Here is a 21,763-nt window from a genome sequence, read left to right on the forward strand (position 1 = left end):
AACGAGGGGGACAGACCCACCTCACGAAAGATGGCAGCCCACAGATGGCGACCAGCCAGTGAGAAGTCCGTCTTTCATGATGGGTGGTATAGAAATCTAATAGAGTGGGTGGCGCTGTAGTCTAAACCACTGAGCTTCTTGGGCTTGCCGATCAGAAGGTTGGTGGTTTGAATCCCTGCGATGGAGTAAGCTCCTGTTGCTCTGTCCCAGCTCCTGCCAACCTAGCAGTTCGAAAGCAGGCCAGTGCAAGTAGATAAATAGGTACCGCTGTGGCGGGAAGGTAAACGGCGTTTCTGTGCGCTGTTCTGGTTTCTGTCATGGTGTTCCGTTGTGCCAGAAGCAGTTTAGTCCTGCTGGCCACATGACCTGGAAAGCTGTCTGTGGAAAAACGCCGGCCCTCTCGGCCTGAAAGCGAGATGAGTGCCGCAAACCCATCATCGCCTTTGACTGGACTTAACCGTCCAGGGGTCCTTTACCTTTTACCTATAAATCTAATAGATAATATAAAATCATAGAATCCTAGAGTTGGAAGGTACCCTAAGGATCACCTAGTCCAATACACAGTTGTCCCAGATGTCAAAGAGAACAACAACTACCAGACTTTTAGAAGACATCTGAAGGCAGCCCTGTTTAGGGAAGCTTTTAATGTTTGACGCATTACTGTATTTTAATATTTTGTTGGAAGCCGCCCAGAGTGGCTGGGGAAGCCCAGCCAGATGGGCGGGGTATAAATTTTATTATTGTTGTTGTTATTATTATTATTATTATTATTATTATTATTATTATTATTAACCCACGTGGGGCCTGAACTTGCAACCTTGGCATTATCAGCACCATGCTCTAACCAACTGAGCTATTGAGGCTGACAAAGTGGCGTCACAATGCTTAAAAGGTATGCTGTGAATGTGGCCTGTTCATTGGAAACCACTTCCACTGCACTTTGGAGTGCATGTCTGCCTGTCGCTCTTAGAAGGATGTGCGCAAACCCACCCATACCCCCACGCGGCCACTCCTGAAGAAAGTCAGCTGTAGCATCCACTTAGTTCCGCAAAAGCTAAGAGAGTGGAACCAGACAAAATGGCACCAGGGGAACAACCAGGGATGTGTGCAAGTATTTACAACATTAGCGTGGCACACATGATGTACTCAAGCCAACGGTGCGTGCACTTATCGTAAAACTTAATTAGTCCTTATGGCGCATGCCGTAAATGCTTCTGATGCACATTTTCTATCAGATACCTGTACAGATAAATATGTATACTACTTACCAATGGCACGGCAGCCCCCTTTTGCTGACTTCAGCACTGTAACTCGCTCAAGGGAACAGGGCGGGTGTCAAAAGGGGAACGATCGATATATCAGGCTTAAAAAGCGCATTAGGGGTTATCTCTCAGGGGACAGTGTATTTATCATTTGCCGCTCCACTTTATTTTAATATGCATAATGAAGTCAATTGAGCAAACACAGGTAATTGGCAATCAATTCCAATTGCTTAGCTTGGAAAGGAAATAAGCGTGTGAGGAAATCTGACGTACATCTGACATTTCAGATGATATTTTCCCCTGCAGAGACGGAGCTCTCAGAAGCTTTCCTTGGATTAACTCAGAAAGGATCCAAATTTCCCCGGGAAGCAAAAGGGTAAATCCCTTGAGCCAATCTGAGAGCTCAAATTAAGGCCTTCAACTATCCCTGCCAGTCGCTTGATGTCTCCAAAGTTCTTCCTTCCAATCTCACCCAAATACTGCTCCCTTTCCATTCCCTCTTGGAAGCAGTTGGGAGAGCAACAAGTGCATGGCAGAAAAGCAGAGAATGAACCAACCTGTACCCTGTGATCATCCTCTGAGGCCCTTATTTGTGTACCTCCATGAGAGGTCTGGAGGGTAGCAACACAATAACAGGCCTTTTCTATGGTAGCTTCCCATTCGTGGAATGCTTTCCCCAGGCAGGTTTGCCTGGTACCTTCATTACATATCTTTAGATGCCAGGGAAAAATATTTCTCTTCAACCAGGTATTTGGCTGATTAACACCCTATGGCTTTTTAAACATGTTGGGGGGGTGTCATTGGTTTGTTTATGTTTTTGTTTTATTCTGTATTTTGTTTTCTCATTTTATATTTTTCTGTTGTGAACCGCCCTGGGAGCTTTGTATGAAGGGCAGTATACAAATTTAATACAGGACAATAGTAATAGTAATAGTAGTAGTAATAATAATAATACTTCCTCCACTTCTGGGTTGCAATATGTAGGCCACAAAGCCTGGAGGACCATGGGGCAAGTCACCTCTCTTGGACCTGGTCCTCACCAACAAGGAGGAACTGACTGATGAAGTGAAAGTACAGGGAACATTGGAAGTTAGTGATGATGTCTTCCTGGGTTTCATGATACAGAGGCAAGGGAAAGCCGAGTGTATTCGGACATGCACTCTGGACTTGAAGAAGACTGATTTTTAAAAAAAGCTTAAGGAACTACTGGATAAAGTCCCATGCTCAGAAATACTCAAAGAGAAGGGAGTTCAAGATGAATGGGAGTTTTTTAAAAGGTGAAATACTGAAGGCACAAAGGCAGACAATTCCAACAAAAAGAGAGACAGTGGGAGAGACACCTGAAGAAAGCTGTGTGGCTGCATAAGGAGCTTACAGATGAGTTGTGTGTTCAGACCTTTAAACTTCCCCCTTAAATAAATTCAGACAAGACTCAAATGTTGGTTTGGTTTTTGGCAGAATTTAGGCCACAACTTCATTGATTACAGCAAGTGAATGGTTGCATAGGCTCTGGTTCGACTAGCTCCCTGCCATGCAGGTTGCGCTGACCCAGGGTTTCAGCATAGGTCAGCCAAGGGTGAACACCTGGATAAGCGGAAAGCCGGGAACAGACGATGTCCCCCTGGACTCAGACATGGGCACAACCCCCTCTCAGGGGTTGACCAAACCATCAAATCCCTGGATTCCTTTAATGGAATACCTTCACATAGAGATGGTGAGAGTGTCCCCCCATTCCTATCATCTGAACCAGTGCCTATCCGCAACCTTACAAGTTGTGATGATTTGCTACGTGGCAGGCGAAACCCAAATGGCACCAGCCAATCAGCCAAGTGGGGAAAATACCTGCCGTGCCCCTGTCCCAACGACAGACAACACACGACAGCATAGCAAGGTCAAGTGCAAAGCCCTAAAAGTAGAGAGAGATACAAACTTGACATACAAAACAAAATTTATAAGCACTACTTTTCCTCATTTTTGTGTGTGAGAAACGAGCCTGCCCCCCCTCCCCAATTCATTTGGAAGCCCATAAATGAAAGGAAAAATCTTGGTCATTATGACATCCAGTGAAGTTTCTAAGTTTTAGTTTCGTTTTGCTCCCTTTTTATGTCAAAAATCTCTTCTGCTCACAAACCTAAACCAACTGCAAGCAAGTACAAAAAGGGGAGTCTCGAGAGGAGGTACCGTATTTCTCGCTCTATAAGACGCGCCAGACCACAAGACGCACCTAGTTTTTGGAGGAGGAAAACAAGAAAAAAAATATTCTGAATCTCAGAAGCCAGAACAGCAAGAGGGATCGCTGCGCAGTGAAAGCAGCAATCCCTCTTGCTGTTCTGGCTTTAGGATAGCTGTGCAGCCTGCATTCGCTCCATAAGACGCACACACATTTCCCCTTACTTTTTAGGAGGGGAAAAGTGAGTCTTACAGAGCAAAAAATACGGTATCTCAGTGGGAATTCTTCCCATAAAAATATTTCTTACGAGTTTTCTGTTAGGGGTTGGTTAACCGGTAGCTCTTCTTCTTCTTCTTCCTCCTCCTCCTCCTCCTCCTCCTCTTCACATTTTTTTTGGCCTAGTAACTAAGCATTCAGAGATGTAGAAAATCTTTCTTTTTTTTCAAATCATCTGATTAAGTTTCAAAAAGCAGCCATTCAACCATGCCAAAGTAACTTTTTCTAATTAAGTATCGAGCACTCGGCAGATTACACAAAAACGGCATAACAGATGAAAGGAGTGCATTAGAAATGCAAAGTGAGACTTTGAAAATAAATGTTGAAAGGCACCCTAAGTATAATTAGACAGCCCCCCCCCAACCCGCTATCCTCAAGTGCTACAAAACAAGACATCAGTGAAGAGTTGCAAGGCTGGCTGGGATTACAAACTAAGGGACCCACAATCTCTTCCTTTGAGTTCCACAACCATCCCTTGGGCATTCCATGGTCACATCAGACACCAAATTCAGCAGAACTGCAACCAGGAGCATTCTTGTCCCCTGGCAGACAACCAGCTTATCATTAACCCACTACGGGAAATCTGATAAATGTTGGGTCCCACCCACCCCCCAACTTCCTTTTTATCCATCACAGGCAATCCTTGTCCTTTATTGGCAAAGAACATAAGATGTGCCCTGCTGGGTCAGACTAAAGGTTCATCTGTCCCAGCATCCTATACCCACAGTGGCATACTGATGTCTATGTGATGAAGCCCAGATACAGGTAGGGTTGCCACCCATCCCTAGAAAAAAATGATTGTGCTGTTTGGAATTCAGGATGACTTTTTTCACACCTGAAAGTAGTCCCTGTATACAGAAGCCTTTTAGTGGCTGGGGCAACTCAGTCAGATGGGTGGGGTACAAATTAATAATAATAATAATAATAATAATAATAATAATAATAATAATAATAACAACAAACCAGATCCTGCTAATCCTCAAAGCTGTACAGGCAGAGAGAGTGGGTCTGGTGGGAGGAGGAGAGCGAGAACCTGAGCGGGAGTTTTTTTACAGTCAGAGGGTGGTTCCATGAGGAGGGCAGCTGAAAGTGAGAGTGAGAATTATCATGGGCCCAGAAAGGGAAATGGAAGGAAGAAGAAATACCATCGAAAGAAGAATGGCAGACGAAATTAATGGACTACGCAGAACTGGATAAGATGACAGGAAGGATTCAAAACCTGCGGGATCAGAGATTCACAGAAGATTGGAAGAAATATATGAACTATATGAAGAGCAACTGTAATCAACAAATTACGCTAGTAGGACTTCAGGAGGTTTTGTAAGGAGGAATATATGAAATATTGCAAAGAAGATAAAGAAGAGAGACATTAGTTTTGATACTTAAATGTAATAGTGAAATTAAGAAATGTAAATTAAGTGAAAAAGATTGGAAAATTTTCAGAAGTCAAAAAAATTGATTAAGATATAAAAGTATGTTTTATAATTGTTGAAAATGATATGTTAAAAACATAGATAGATAGATAGATAGATAGATAGATAGATAGATAGATAATATACAGAGAGAGAGAGAATTATCATGGCATGTGGGCAGAGGGTACGGTGGTACTGGGGGGAAGAGTCTGAGAGAGAGAGAATTTTTGTGTGGGCAGAGGGTGGGTTGTGGAGAGCGAAAGACGGGGTTTGTGGGAGTCTGGCCAATGCAGGAAAGAGAGGGTTTTTTAGGAGAGCTCCGTAGGGCCATTTCCTGTTGGTTCCATTGTAGGACCTTTGTGTGATTTATTTGGTCATTTTTTTAAATGACTCCAATCCCTTTTTGTTTCCCAACAAGCAGCATTTACTTTAATCATTTGTTTTTCCTTCCAACTGTTTTTTTTAAAAAAAACATATCTTCCCTTAGGTTTGTGCAAACAGTTCTAAGAGTCTGCCCCTCGCTGCTGCTGCTGCTGCTTTTTATTCATTTCCAGTTTTGTTTCCTCTTTTTTCCCTTGTTGAATGTTCCCTCCTTCTCTATTCAGTTTTTGGGTACCTATGCTTTCATAACATTGAAATCAGCATGATTAATATTTTTGTTATGGCTTCATTCCCCTTCCTCCATCCAGCTGAGGAACTTTACCCCCCAGGTACAGAGGGGGAGGTAGGCACTTTCCCCCACTTACACATCTCCCTCATGTCACCACATTTCAGACTGATGGCTAAAAATACGAAACAAAACAAAATAAGGAAGGTTATGTGGTTTTTATTTTACCTACCTCAAATTAGTAAAGTTTGCCTTTGGAGGAGAGCACCACTGCCAATCACTCTTTACCCCAAAGGCTTCATCCCCTTGGAAGGGGTAACCTGCAAATTTCATGTAATCTGGAAGAAAGTAAAAAAGAAGATATATATTAGGCATGTGCACCAGCACCAGTCACAAGATTTAACCTTTAGTTTTGGGAAGCAGCCTGATCCATTTCAGAGATGCTGGTTATCTTTCCAGTTTGAATTGGTGCTTGGGACCGAAATCAGATCTGTTAAAAATGAATTTCTTTCTCCCCATTCACTATAACATGGAATATGAAAATAGCTATAACTTCCCTCCTCCTTTTACAGAAGCGGATGGAATTTGCAGGCATAGAAAAAACAACAACAGGCTGCCTGATTATACTCAGCCTGGCAGATTATAGATATATACATACAGGGGTTCTCTTAAAAAAAAAAGCAAAAGAAAAGTCTATAACTTTTTCAATTTTTGCCAAAAGTGGATGCAATTCATGGACTTAGTCACTCTCTCAGTGGATGAATCTCCATTGACTTGCGAGAAAAATAGCATAGATCCCCAGGAAAGACTAGGACATGAGTGAGGAATGTCATACCCAGTAACTTTGCTTCCCTCCCCAAAGTCACTGTGGTTGGAGTGCCTGGAAAAAATAATTAACTGACTTTCTCTCTTCCCCACACCCACCTGCCAGTTTAAGAGTCCTGAAATATGCCGCTTCAAAAATGTCAAAGCTGAGACTGATCATGATTGACAATTAATGCTAAATCCAGGTTTGTGGTTAAAGAAATCAGGCAGACATGTTGGGAGACTTTGACATGACGCTGAAGCCTCGTGTTTCGATTCTGTTTTCAAAGATAATGACTTTTAGTGGAAGCGGCGGTTAAATGCAAGATGGAATGACTGTGGAAACAGAATGTGGTTTGACTGAGCAAAGTTACCGAGTTATGCAAGTTGTGTAGATCTAAGTGGCAGAAGTTCTCTAAGAATAAAGTCAAAACCAATTAACCATGTGCCAGGAGAGGATCTCAGCTCATGCTACCTGCTTCTAACAAGAGTTAGGAGTGCAGTGCTCTTGGTTTGTGCCTAATTACCCTTTCTTATGCTTCATTTCTGTACTTTTCTGATGGAAAGAGACAAATGCATCGTACTATGTCAGGTCATGTCAACTTGCATCTGATCATGTGATGTACGATCATCTGATGCGGCCCGACGCGGCGCATATTAGTGCCAACAGAAGTCTAAATGCCAAGCCGTTTCCGATAACTAGGTCCTGCTCTAAATCAGAAAGAACCAGATGGGGATTTATCCTGAAGCTCTGCAAAAATGCCAGGCGACCAAGGAGCCTTTTGTCTAGCAGATATCTCTGGTCCAGAGGGAGGGAGGAACCCCCTCACAGTGCGGTCACTGGCATTTGTCTGAAGAAAAGGCTTGACATTGTAGGAATATGGCTTCTCCATTAGATGTATGCTAAGAGGACACACCGTTGGCATCTCTTTTATATTTTAACTGACACTTCCAGCTCCCGTGTGTTTCCATGAAAATCTGGTGCATAAGACTGCTGCACAATTTGCAGCTGCAAACCTTGTAGGTTAGGCAGACAGGACAGGACAGTGGCATTTGAAATAAAGGAACTTCACTTGATCACTGTGAAATCCTTACATTTATCGGAAATGGCTGCTGCTCCAGGTGACTTTTCCTTCCTTAGCGCTGCCCAGGAATGCTTTCCTCCCTGGAAACAAGTCATTGAACACTGCCCGCTTCACCCATCCCTAAATCTGAGAGTTGCCATGTTTTCACCAGGACATTCCAGATCAGACTGAAACCATCATATTGGTAACGCAAGACAAATGATAGCTAATGATAGATTCACACTATGATTGCAGTCACATGGCAGTTGCTCCGATTCCCCAACATTTCCCTGACTGTTAATTCTGGGTTAAATTTGAGCTTTCACATGAGCCACTTCTGGAAATCTAGCAGGACATAGCAGGAGTTTAGCACTCATTCCCGTGTTAATTGGTTAATAGTTAAGTGGTGCAGTACTCTGGCACATAAATTTGGTGCCTTACCCTGGCATATGAGGGATGCGGGTGGCGCTGTGGGTTAAACCACAGAGCCTAGGACTTGCCGATCAGAAGGTCGGTGGTTTGAATCCCCACGACGGGGTGAGCTCCCATTGCTCGGTCCCTGCTCCTGCCAACCTAGCAGTTCGAAAGCACATCAAAGTGCAAGTAGATAAATAGGTACTGCTCCAGCGGGAAGGTAAACGGCGTTTCCGTGCGCTGCTCTGGTTCGCCAGAAGCGGCTTAGTCATGCTGGCCACATGACCCGGAAGCTGTACGCCGGCTCCCTCAGCCAGTAAAGTGAGATGAGCGCTGTAACCTCAGAGTTGGTCACGACTGGACTTAATGGTCAGAGGTCCCTTTACCTTTACCTTTACCCTGGCATATAGATCTTCCCTGCTGTTTACAAAGGAGACTCATGGGAGAATCAAAGCGTGCACATGAGGAAAAGGTGGGAAAGAAGGAATGTTGTTGTTCAATGATGTTCATTGTTCTGCCTTATGAGGCCCAGGACTCTAATGCCTCAAGGACTGTCTTTCCCCATATGAACTAACCCAGACCTTGTGTGGTTGGGGCTGCTGGGAATTGAGAGCCCAAAAAGAGCTGAAGGGCCACACCTGCCACACCCCTGCTGTAGCTTGTAATAGGAATATGAAGTCCTTCTCTGCCCTGCTTTCTGAGGAGTAATCTGTACAGCCCCATGGTATAATTATTCAGAGCTGGGTCGATATTTTCAGCCCAGGTGGTTTGGGACCTTGAGTTGAGTTTCTCTCCTCTTAAAAACCCCAGGGTCGTGGATTTGAGCCCTATGTCGGGCAAAAGATTCCTGCATTGCAGGGGGTCAGACTAAATGGCCCCTGTGGTCCCATCCAACTCTACCACTTTATAATTCTAAGCACCCCTTGGCTACCTGAAATGGAAAGAGAGCCTATTCAAAACCATGAAATCCAGGCGCTCGAATTTCACCAGAATTTTCTCTGCTGCTTGATAGTTTTCAAGTGTCGTTTCTTGTTAATTGATGGAGAAAAGTTGTGGTGAAAATACGTTGTTGTCAGAACTCTGTGTACAAAGTGTAATTCTCTCCCCATCTCCTCAAAAGCAAAACCCATTGGGTTGAATAGGACTTACTCCCAGGTAAATGTGTTTAGGGCAGCAGCACTAAATTGAATTCATCTTCCTTCCTTCCTTCCTTCCTTCCTTCCTTCCTTCCTTCCTTCCTTCCCCTCTTTTCCTCTCATTTTTAAACGATTTCCTCTAGATAGGTTTTATTGCTCTTAAAGCGGTTAACGGGATGTTTTTAAATGAGAGAGATCCTCTTTTGTATTCAGCGGCTGGCGAACTTGAGAACAACCAGTCCATTAAATCTTTAATTCCCTGAGACTTACAGCTTAAGTAAGCCAGTCTGGGAAAAGACCCTTTAGAGGATGAACAGCCAGTGCTTAAGGAAAGTCACTGGCTATTCAGGAAGAAACATCACGGGCGAAGCACTTTTAAGGGGCCAAGGGCAAAATCGAGCATCAAGGCTGATTTATTCCAGGAAGGCAGTTTAAACACAGCCATGCATCCCCGTCAACACTGTGTCAGCTGTCAAAGCGTCATCAGCCTCTTATAATCAATTGTTTCAGTGTGGACTGTCAGCTGCTATCAATCTCTGCAATAAGTGATATATGTGTGTGTGTGTGTGTGTGTGTGTGTGTGTGTGACAGAGGAGTGCAAATGGCTGGGAGCCACACCAAGGGTTACATGCCATTTTTCATATGCTGCCTATTGATTGTTTTCAATCACAGGGCCCAAGTCTGAAAGGAAATTCCTGCTTCAGCACGAAGGTATGTGGAAAAGTGTACGGCGGCATGCAGAGACGAGGGTGCTTCTTTTTGTTTGTACTTGACAAAGGTGAATCTAGAGGATGGCGCGAGATCTGACAGTGAAGGATCACGTGCCCTTCACTTGAAGGAGCAGACCACAGCATTTTAGGAGATCTCATCTGGCCTTAACCTCCATACAACTTGAGAAGGCAATACAGGGCATGGCATGAGCTAAGAGCCCAAAGGCCCCAGTTCAAATCTTACCTTGGTCATAAGTTAGCTAGGTGCCCCAAAATTGCAGCCCCTCGTTTTTAATCTAGCATTGATAACACTATCGGCCAGGGGTGGAGAACCATTTTTTTCAGCCCATGGGGCAGTGGAGGGGGGCAAGGCCAGGGGCAAAAGTGGGCAGAGCAAGACATGTAAATTTTACCTTGGTGCAACAAACTGGTTTCTGGAGACACCGACACAGACCAGCGAGAGGCATTGTCAGAGTTCAAGGGCACATTGGAGCCAGGAGAAAACATGTGCAAACAAGGGCAAGTGAGGGGTGTGGCCTGGGGGAGTGGGTGTGGCCAGACTGTTCTGAGGTCCAGGTGGAGAAGTGTCAAGGGCCATATCTGGCCCGAGGTTACTCACTGGTGCTATAGGTGGAGATTATATCTTCATGGAGGAACGATGAGGTACATCGGACTGGGGTTTTTAAACTGCAGCTGTTTGCTTCAATTTGCATGGAATTCATCTTGGCGATATATGTTTTAACATCATCACTTTTTATTTCATTTTGTGTTGTTTCCATCCTTGGGCCTTTGGGTGAAGGGTAGACTTTAACTATGGCAAATGAATAAACAAGCAGAGATTGGCTTACCTTAGAGAGCTGTTGTGAAGATTACTGAGCACACTGCGCCATGTGGCACTCCCAAAGTCCTGCTCATTATGGCAGGAGAGGGAAAGGTGGATGAAAGGACAGTGAGCAGGTGGGGACAGGATGAGCCACCACTAACTCGCTGCCAAAATCAGCAGTGCATTACAGATCCTCCAAGTGTCCCTATTTTCCAGCGACGGTCCCAGATTTACAGTAGCCGTCCCAGTTTCTTATTTGACCCCAGAATGTCCTGCTTTTCCTTAGGACGTGCCTATTTTCACTGGGGGATATGGAGTTATGCAGCCCTCTGAGCCAAGGAGATCAAGAACTATACAAGCTTTAGAAGATGTCTGTATAGGGAAAGCTTTTTTAAAATGTTGAATATTTTCTTATATTTTTAGATATGTTGGAAGCCACTCATAGGGGTTGGGGTGACCCAGTCAGATGGGTGTGGTAGTGTGGTATAAATAATAAAGTTGTTATTATTATTATTATTATTATTATTATTATTATTATTGTTGAATAGGACATCCCTATTTTCATTGGGGAAATGTTGGAAGGTATGTAAATCTCTTTTAAAGACATCCAAGTTAGTGGCCATCACTGCCTTCTGTGGTTAGCTTAAATTATTGTTATTGTTATTGTTATTGTTATTGTTATTCTACAGAATGTTCCTACTTTCACTGGAAAATTGTTGGAGGGTATGCATTCATTTAAAGATAGCGGGTGAATCCCCTTGGGATTATAAATGCACAAACAAAAAGGAGCCACATGAGCTCCTTCTCAGCAGGCAAAACTGAGCGCTGTTCCCTGTCCTTTCAGCTTTCTACCCTTCCATCTCGCATGATAATATCGGAGTCTGCTGCCGTGCCTCTCTTGCTACAGCGCTCTTGGCCAAAACAATAAAGGCATCCAGTGGGTCACGCGCACCAACAATCTGTTGTTTCCTGGGGACTGAGTTAGATAGATGCAGCAATTCTGCAGCCCAGGGAGAAAACAGTTTTAATATCCAGCTTCGTATGTTGAGGCTTGCTAAAATGCTCCGTGCAATTGGGCTCCTTCCGTCTTTGGAGACTGGCCACGGTATCATTTCCAAAGCTCTTTGACTGATGGCAGACAGTGATTTGAGCGCAGTCCCCTGTTCTGTTGTGACTTGAGCAGGCAACAACAAGATGCACAATGACAGGTTTCTGATAATCCAGAGCCAGTAATTGTAAAGAGATGTTTTCCTCCGCCTTGGATTGATTAGCCATCAAGTGCCAGGCGAAATGGAAATCTCCGTGCTGCAGCATCCTCCAAATCCATTTTGGCAGATGCTCTGTTACTTGGGACGTTCTATGAATGAGTCACAATTAACTCATAAGGACCATACCAAACATTCACCGGTTTCAGTGTTTGGATTGAAACCAGCAGATTCCTTCCACAAATATTCACCTTCCCTCCACCACCGCCCCTTGATCAATATCACTCTTTTCCTTGGCTATTATTGGTGTGGGATCCTACTTACTTCTCCCTGGATTAGTCCTCTAATAGGGAATTCAATCCAATCAGGGAAGTGGGATGATATATCCAGTGCGATTTTTCTAGAAAAAAACGGTGCTGGAACTCACCATGTTCTCTCATAATGGCAATGGCGCCCACCTGAGATCTGCCGGAACTGAGTTCTGGCTGAACCCCCCCCCCCCCCGCTGAATATAACAGACAGAAAATCCGGTTGTGTATTCACAGCGATTATCAGAGGAGAAATAACCAGAGGAGGATTGCAGAGAGAAGAAATGCCATGGGGCATCATCATCATCACAACAAAATGCCTTCATCTGCTGCAATAAAACATGTCTCTCCTCTACAGCCACAGCATGCGCTGTAACCTTCCAACAGTTTGACTTCACTCCTGAAGGCACACTCTTCCATTGTCTCCCAAGCAGACAGAGGCCAACAATGTGAGCAATAAGATTTGGTTATGAAATGAAAATTATTGAGGTTAAGGAAATCAGCCCTGAGTGCTCACTGGGAGGACAGGTCCTGAAGCTGAGGTTCCAATACTTTGGCCACCTCATGAGAAGAGAAGACTTCCTGGAAGAGACCCTGATGCTGGGAAAGATGGAGGGCACAAGGAGAAGGGGACAACAGAGGACAAGATGGTTGGACAGTGTTCTCGAAGCTACCAGCATGAGTTTGACCAAACTGCGGGAGGCAGTGGAAGACAGGAGTGCCTGGCGTGCTCTGGTCCATGGGGTCACGAAGAGTTGGGCACTACTAAATGACTAAACAACAACAACAACAAGTGACAGAAACCTCAGTGAGGGCAATTTAAACAGATACGTGAATATTTTTTTCTATGAGTGCCCCCCAAAAGAAAAGAAAATATATGAGAAGAGTAAGCGTTTTCCAGCATAACCAGAAATGCTCATGGAACTCTGGGAGAAGTTTTGGCTTAGCTCTTTATATAACAACAACAACAACAACAACAACAACAACAACAACAACAACAACAACTTATTTAAACCCCTCCCATCTGGCTGGGTTTCCCCAGCCGCTCTGGGCAGCTCCCAACAGAATATTAAAAACAGGATAAAAGATCAAACATAAAAAACTTCCCTAAACAAGGTTGCCTTCAGATGTCTTCTAAACCTCAGATAGTTGTTTATTTCCTTGACATCTGAAGGGAGGGTGTTCCACAGGGAAGGTGCCACTACTGAGAAGGCCCTCTGCCTGGTTCCCTGTAGCTTCACTTCTTGCTGTAAGGGAACCGCAGGCCCTCAATGCTGGACCTCAGTGTATGGGGTGAACAATTGGGGTGGAGACGCTCCTTTAGGTAAACTGGGCCGAGGCCGTTTAGGGCTTTAAAGATCGGCACCATCACTTTGAATTGTGCTCGGAAACTTACTGGGAGCCAATGTAGGTCTTTCAGGACAGGTGTTATATGGTCTCGGCGGCCGCTCCCAGACACCAGTCTAGCTGCTGCATTTACTACTACTATTTTCACATTATCCAAGCGACGGGGACTGTTTTACAAATGAGGAGCCCCCTTACAGCAGAGATTATGTTTAAATGACTCAGCCACAACACGAGTCCTGATCCCGTGAGCCTATAAGAAGAGCCCTGAAGGATCAGGCCAAAGGCCCATCGAATCCAACATCCTGTTCTCACAGCAGCCCCTGAGGGAACCCAGCCAAATGGGCAGAGTATAAATAATAAAATTACTACTACTACTTCTACTACTACTACTACTATAGGTTTGAAGGGTTGAAAGAGCTATGAGGATATGGGGGCTTGAAGGATCTGGGTTTGAAGGATCTGGGTGGGTTTGAAGGGGCTTTGAGAGGATGTGAGGGATTAAGGAGCTGTGTGGGGTTGGCTGGCTGAGTGAGGTGCAAAAGGTGGGGGTTGGCAGGCAACCACCAGCCAGGGAGGCAGCCCCTAATATTTATAATATCTTTATATGACTTGATCCCTAAGCCAGCAACACAAGGCATTGTTCCTGGGACTTCAGGCATGCTGACTGATGTCTCCTTCCAGCTGAGCACCATCTCTCTCCCTTCAGAGGCTCCTTTTGGGTTCTGTTTCTTGATCATGCTGTGTGGAGGAACGTAGCGAAATGCAGGCAAATGGATGAAAGCCTCTTCTCAGCGAACGCTTCCTCTTTCCCTGGCCAAGCAGTGCATCCCTGGCTTCTTGTTTTGCTCTCCTTCCATCCTTATTAGGCAGCAAAGCAGGATTTGTCATTGCGTATGTGACTCTCGCTCTTCTGCCCTGTGGCGCTGACAGACTCCATGTAGGGAGGTGCCAGAAACAAAGGATATTTCTTGACATGGTTCTGCATTTTGAAAGAACTGGGTCAAAGTGTGTTTTCTGGCAGCATCTGATCGTGTTTTTCTTCCAGATGCTGCTCGTGGGAAGAATAACATGGAATTTGTGGGGGGAAGTTGCTACCGCTACCCATTCCTGCTTTCATCCTGCCCTCTGGCTCTCAAGAAACCCACCTCTCTCTCCCTCCCTCCCTCCCCCCCTCTCTCTCTCTCTTTACTCTGTGTGAGCAGTGGTCGGGGGAAGCTCATCTCCGGGAAAAGGGAAGAGACACCTGGAAGAGAGACGTCAGAGGGTCCCTCTGGCATTGAGCACCAAGTCGGTGCAACGAGGGCAAAGTGCCACGGCGTTATGTAACAGCTGGCTCCTGAAATTCTCAGATAGTTGGAAATCGGAGAGAGACAGAATGGATGCCCAGGAGCCCAGAGAAGAAACCATATGGCAAAAAAGGAGTGTTTCCAACTTCCAAAACAACCAAAGAGACGTGGAATCCAATCAGATGCCCATGGAAAAACTCACAAGCAGGACCCGAATGCAGGAACACTTTACTGTCCTGCAGTTTCCAGCAATTACGTGTTTAGACCTTTAAACCTCCCCCTTAAATTCAGACAAGACTCAAATTTTGGTTTGGTTTTTGGCAGAATTTTGGCCACAACTTTATGGATTACAGAAAGTGAGTGGTTGCATAGGCTCTGGTTCGACTAGCTCCCTGCACCATGGCAGGTAGCGCTGACCCAGGGCACCAGCATAGGTCAGCCTATGAACACCTGGAACAGCGGAAAGCCGGAGTCAGGCTAGTCCACCACCCAGCTTTCCCCCTGGACTCAGGCACGGGCACAACCCCTCTCAGGGTTGACCGAACCATTGATTCCTTTAACGGAATACCTTCACATAGGGATGGCGAGAGTGTTCCCCCATCCCTATCACCTGAACCAGAGCCTATCCACAACCTTACAAGTTGTGACGATTTGCTACGTGGCAGGCAAAACCCAAATGGCAACAGCCAATCAGCCAAGTGGGGGAAATTCCTGCCATGGCCCTGTCCCAACGACAGACGACACACGACGGCATAGCAAGGTCAAGCGCAAGCCCTAAAAATAGGGAGAGGTGGGCGGATGTTCCGAATGCACTGGCCCAAAGAGAAAGCTCAGGGCAGTGGCGTAGCGTGGGGGGTGCAGGGGGGGCCGGCCGCACCGGGCGCAACATCTGGGGTTAGGGCAAATCCATGGGTTAGGGGGCGCAAATCCACGGGTTAGGGGGCGCAAATTACTTGCCTTGCCCCGGGTGCTGACAACCCACGCTACGCCACTGGCTCAGGGTCACGTGCATGGGCATATATAGGTCCCTCAATCCGTTTGGCTAGTGTCCCATTGGCCTGATGAAACCCAGCATTGAGGGACCTACCAATAGGGTGTTGTGGCTATCCAATCGTACCCATCCACAACACAGGGTTTGGCTGCCAGGTCGTACCACAACACATGCCCTCTTTGAGGGAGGACACGACCTGGTATTCAGAAGCATTACTGCCCCCATCTTTGGACATGTCCCCCCAACCCATAGGAACAAATTTATAAGTTTGAGAACTTGCCGCCAGCCCTATATTCTTCCTGGTTGCTCTCCCTTGATGCCCACCAGGGTGGGAAAAGTCTGAGACTTGGGGTGGATCTACACTGATGGTTTTTAACGTTAAGGAAGGGCTAAATACTGAAACACGGCGCATATGTCCCTATGTAGTGCTTTACCTTTTTAAAAACTGCATTCAAACTCTGCCCTCCCCTCCAATGGTATTTGAGGGGCAGATAACAAAGGACACAGCTGGAAGGAGGGAGGGAGGAAAGACGATTTGAAATGTGATACCAGAGGGCGGAACAGAGCCATGAGCGACCGGCAGCAGGGAAGGAAACAGAGTTTGGAAAATGTTGCCAGTTATTGCTCACATTTGGTGAAAAAAACAACAAAGTAAAAAAACCCATTTTAATTAACAAGTATACACTGTGACATTTAAGAATGACATATCAAATATCATTCTAATAAGGGGAAATAACGTTAAACGGGTCAGTGTAGATCCAGTCCTGGTGATGGTGGCTTAGCCTACACCATCTTGCGAGTTCACACACAAGGCAAGCTTCAGCTGGGGGACTTTATGAATCATAACTCAGTCATTTAACCACTGCCGTACCCCTAGATCTAGTGCTTAGAAATCCCATTTCAAAGGTCTTTACTTTCCTGATTATAACCACATTAGAGATGTCCAAAATGAAATATTTCCAGCTGGTGTGTAAGTGGTTTATAACCTCTACTCCTTGGAGATTTACAACACTTCTTATGAAACTACATGGAACGCAGTATTTTCTTAAATTATTCATCGGGAGGTATTTTCTACTGCAAAATTCCTTAGGTATAGATCATAAATTTAATTAGGTGCATAACCTATAATTTCAAGATTGGCTGGCTGGACTTTTTTTTGTTCTAATTTAAGAGGCAAAAATTGCATAATAAATATCCCAGCTCTGACATTATGTGTATTTATTTTTCATAAAATGATTTGCTCCCAATCTCCCTTTCCCCCCTCTCTCTCCTTTTTTGTTTTTGCAGGTAATTAAACACCGCCAAATGCAAAAACTAGATCCAATTGTTAAATAATTCATTGCATACTGAACTGACAAGCTGTAGTCCTTACTTGTTGCAGGTAATTATAAAGACATAAAATTTTAATTCAGATTATGTTTAATTGGTATGTTTGATGCCAGTTCCTGTGCCAAAGCATCCTTGGCTTCTACTTTCATCTTTGTTAATGCTTGCATTTCAGTAAAAATGTTACTTTAAGAAAATTATCATTGGGTGATAGATGAAGATACAGCCAAGAGTGCTGAGTGATCATATTTTGCAACATGGCCCTCAATATTAGGGCTAAGCATGGACTCCCAACCTGCCCTGTGGCCCCTGGGTTGGAGCAAGGAACCCTGGATCTGTCCCTGAAGCAAGTGGGGAGGGCTAAGGGTCTTTAAAGAAGCCCTATTTTAAAAATACAGTAGACATAGGATTGGATCCTCAATCCTACAGCTTAAGGGGACAGGAAGAAGGAGAGGCCTGCCATCAAAGGAACCCCTGATCTTCTCCTACAAAGATGCTATCAGCTGGTAGGCCCCTACTTGTCTTCCTGGTCCCTCCCTCTTCTCGCTCATGCTTGTCTCTCCTGCCTGCCTGGTGCCCCCTACACTGACAGCCCCAGATGGCTGTGGGTCACTCAGCCCAACATTTAGTGATTCAGGGATGTCTCAACCTGACTCGATTGAGGCCTGAACCCCTCTGAATTCTCCCAATTTCATTAGGGAATTGGGCCTTGGTCAAACCTGGAGCACAAGACTACTAAATATTAGGGGTGTACATCGGCTCTGTGTGTACCGGGCAGATCAGGATAATTTGGGGGAAGGTTCTCATCAGGGCCAGCAGGGCCCATGAGGCAGACTGAGGCAGCCGCCTTAGGTGGTGGAATCCTGTGTGCCAGCAGTCCTGAAGGCAACCTGCCTGTCCCTGCCCATGTTGGAGGAGAAGCGGAGGCGTTGGTGGCTTCTGTTGAAATCTCTGTGCAAGTTCTCTCAACAGAAACCGCCATGCAACCTTGTCAAGTGAGGCTTCGGCAGCAGGGCGACAGTAGGGTTGGTGGTGCCTTCTCGTTTTACCTCAGGTGGCAAAACAGGACAGGCCACCCCTGGTTCTTAAGTTCCTGAGCTGTATTGTGCCATTAACAAGGTGTCTCATGGACTCCCTAAGCCAGGGGTCAAGGAGTAGTAAGGAGTCGAAAAGCGAGAGCATGTGTGCTTTTAACCACTGCTAGGTGGGGAGGTTAAAGTGTTTGTGTGTGCAGGAGAGAAAAGGGGAGAAACAGGAGGATGTTGTGTCCACATGTGAAATAAACCCTGTGTGTATGTGACTATTTCGCCCATGTGTGGAGAACCTTGGGCCCTCCAGATGTTTCTGAACTGCAACTCCCATCATGCCTCACCATCAGCCATGCTTTCCAGGGCTGATGGGAGTTGCAGTGCAGCAACATCTTGAGAGCCAAAGCTTCTCCACACCTGATTTAACCCTTGACCCACAACCCACTAGTGCCTGGAAAGGTTGTCTAGATGGGCCATTGCTCTGATCCATTAAGGTAATTATTATTTTCTGAAAATGTGGTTGGCGTGTATGGGTTGCCATACGTCCATATTTTCACTGACATTTGAGTGATTTTCGCCTGGACACTGTTGTTGTTGTTGTTGTTGTTGTTGTTGTTGTTTAGTCGTTTAGTCGTGTCCGACTCTTCGTGACCCCACGGACCAGAGCACGCCAGGCACTCCTGTCTTCCACCGCCTCCCGCAGTTTGGTCAGACTCATGTTTGTAGCTTCGAGAACACTGTCCAACCATCTCGTCCTCTGTCGTCCCCTTCTTCTTGTGCCCTCAACCTTTCCCAACATCAGGGTCTTTTCCAGGGAGTCTTCTCTTCTCATGAGGTGGCCAAAGTATTGGAGCCTCAGCTTCACGATCTGTCCTTCCAGTGAGCACTCAGGGCTGATTTCCTTCAGAATGGATAGGTTTGATCTTCTTGCAGTCCATGGGACTCTCAAGAGTCTCCTCCAGCACCATAATTCAAAAGCATCAGCCTTCTTTATGGTCCAGCTCCCACTTCCATACATCACTACTGGGAAAACCATGGCTTTAACTATACGGACCTTTGTTGGTAAGGTGATGTCTCTGCTTTTTAACTGGACACTGTTACAGACGGCTGAATCCCAGCTATGTCTGGGAAATTCCAGACGTATGGCAACCCTAGTTTCAGCTCATGAGGAAAACCTACATGCCTTTGGCCAGGTGACCCTCTGCAAATATGCTCCAAACACACACATTCACACCATGCATTTATAACATTAGTTTCGAAGCCCAGAGTAACTGGAAACCCAATTACTTTGGATATATTGTGAAGGCTAAGATCATGTGGAACCTTGTGTCACTTCAATTCAGGGAAAAGGGGGAAATTCCTTGGCAGGGGCAATTTAGCACATTCCTTTTCCATTTTGGGGGTGGGTGGGTGAGGATGGAAGTCATAATAGTGAATAGGTAAAAGTAAAGGGACCACTGACCATTAGGTCCAGTCGTGACCGACTCTGGGGTTGCGGCACTCATCTCGCTTTATTGGCCGAGGGAGCCGGCGTACAGCTTCTGGGTCATGTGGCCAGCATGACTAAGCCACTTCTGGCGAACCAGAGCAGCGCACGGAAACGCCGTTTACCTTCCCGCCGGAGTGGTACCTATTTACTTGCACTTTGACATGCTTTTGAATTGCTAGGTGGGCAGGAGCTGGGACCGAGCAACGGGAGCTCACCCTGTTGCGGGGATTTGAACCGGTGACCTTCTGATCGGCAAGTCCTAGGCTCTGTGGTTTAACCCACAGCGCCACCTGCGTCCCTTATAATAGTGAATAGTGAGTCTCTAATTCCAGAAGCCTCTGTTCACATGCCACATAAAGAAAGCTCATCAGGCTCCTTCTTGCCTCGCTGTGCTGCTGATCCTGTGAAAACGAGCCATTCAGTTGAGATTCCTGCATTGCTGGAGTTTGGAATCGATGATCTTCAAGGTCCCTTCCAACTCTCCAATGCTATGAGTGAAAGGATGGGCATTTAGTTGATTGCTCATGTGAGCTTGAGTCGATTAATCAACTGATTGCATTTGCACTTATTTGCATGAGGTTAAACCGTTATTTCTGAATCACAAAGCTTCTTTGTTTTGAAATGATGGGTGCATGTGCTACAGCAGACATAATCTTTTTAGCTGATTAAAAGGGCTCAGGGGGGAAAAATCAATTGAACATTGCAGGTCTAATGGCTGGACTGTCCGTAACTGACCAGATTGAAAGATAGTTATGCTGTTGCAGCTGGAGCAAAGCATGGGGAACGATTAACCATGTCAAACTGCTAATGCACTGGAGGAGTCACCAAAAGGATTCCGTCTCAGTGGATGGCTTTTTCCGTTTCCTTTTCCTCAGGAATGACTGATGACCTCATTTCTAATATGGGAAGAATTCTTTTCTTCTGTCTTCAGTGATTCTTTTCTTCTGTCTTTGCCAGTAGTGTGTGGCTTGGCTAACTTGCCTGAGTCTCCTACCAGGAAACGCCGGTGAATCGAATGACACCGTTGCAGTGAGGACAGCATTATATTTCAGGAAGGGAATTGTAGCTGAAATTAGGTGGCTTGGATTCTCGGTCCTTTTTAGCTGATTCTAGAATGTTTTGGAGGCATTCTGCAGGAATGGCAGGATCTGTAAGAATGGGAGGGGGAGGAAGGCCCCAAGAAGGGAAGGAAAAAGCTTGAGTAGTGATCTGGATGAGGTCTCCACCCTGGGGCTCTCAGACATCCCAGTAGGTGGAGGGAGAGCCACTTGAGCCACGTTTGGCCCCTGGGTGTGAGGTTCCCCACTCCTGGTCCATATAGAATCATAGAATTGTAGAGTTGTAAGGGACCCTGCTTAGCATAGTTCATAGCTTCTTTGAGTTCTTCAAGCCCCTTCACCAGGGCAAGGCAGTGAAAGACGCCTGCTTCTTGGGAGAAAAGCAATGACAAACCTAGACAGCATCTGAAAAAGCAGAGACATCACCTTGCTAACAAAGGTCTGTATAGTTAAACCTATGGTTTTCCCAGTAGTGATGTATGGAAGTGAGAGCTGGACCATAAAGAAGGCTGATCACCGAAAAATGTATGCTTTTGAATTATGGTGCTGGAGGAGACTCTTGAGAGTCCCATGGACTGCAAGAAGATCAAACATGTCCATTCTTAAGGAAATCAGCCCTGAGTGCTCACTGGAAGGACAGGTCCTGAAGCTGAGGCTCCAATACTTTGGCCACCTCATGAGAAGAGAAGACTCCCTGGAAAAGACCCTGACGTTGGGAAAGATGGAGGGCACAAGGAGAAGGGGACGGCAGAGGATGAGATGGCTGGATAGTGTTCTCGAAGCTACCAGCATGAGATTGACCAAACTGCGGGAGGCAGTGGAAGACAGGAGTGCCTGGCGTGCTCTGGTCCATGGGTTCACGAAGAGTTGGACACGGCTAAAAGACTAAACAACAACAAGGGACCCTAGGGCCATCTAGTCCAACCCCCTGCAATGCAAGACTCACAGCTTACAAATCCTTGAGAGATTACCTTCTAACATCTGCTCAAAAAACTCCAGTGAAGGAGAGACTTCATCACCTTCCAAGATGGGTTTTTTAAAAAAATA

The 21,763-nt window shown here is 45.7% G+C and overlaps 1 protein-coding gene and 1 long non-coding RNA gene across 2 annotated transcripts in view; both read right to left on the reverse strand.

Annotated features, from left to right (window-relative positions):
- LOC310758658 (uncharacterized protein) overlaps positions 1 to 21,763 on the reverse strand; it is a 324,886-nt gene that overhangs the window by 185,811 nt on the left and 117,312 nt on the right. The window lies entirely within an intron of this gene.
- LOC310758866 overlaps positions 1 to 21,763 on the reverse strand; it is a 156,667-nt gene that overhangs the window by 46,895 nt on the left and 88,009 nt on the right. The gene's annotated exons all lie outside the window — the stretch shown is intronic.

Source organism: Podarcis filfolensis (genome assembly GCF_964270895.1).
Source record: "Podarcis filfolensis genome assembly, chromosome: 3".
Taxonomy (NCBI): Eukaryota; Metazoa; Chordata; class Lepidosauria; order Squamata; family Lacertidae; genus Podarcis; species Podarcis filfolensis.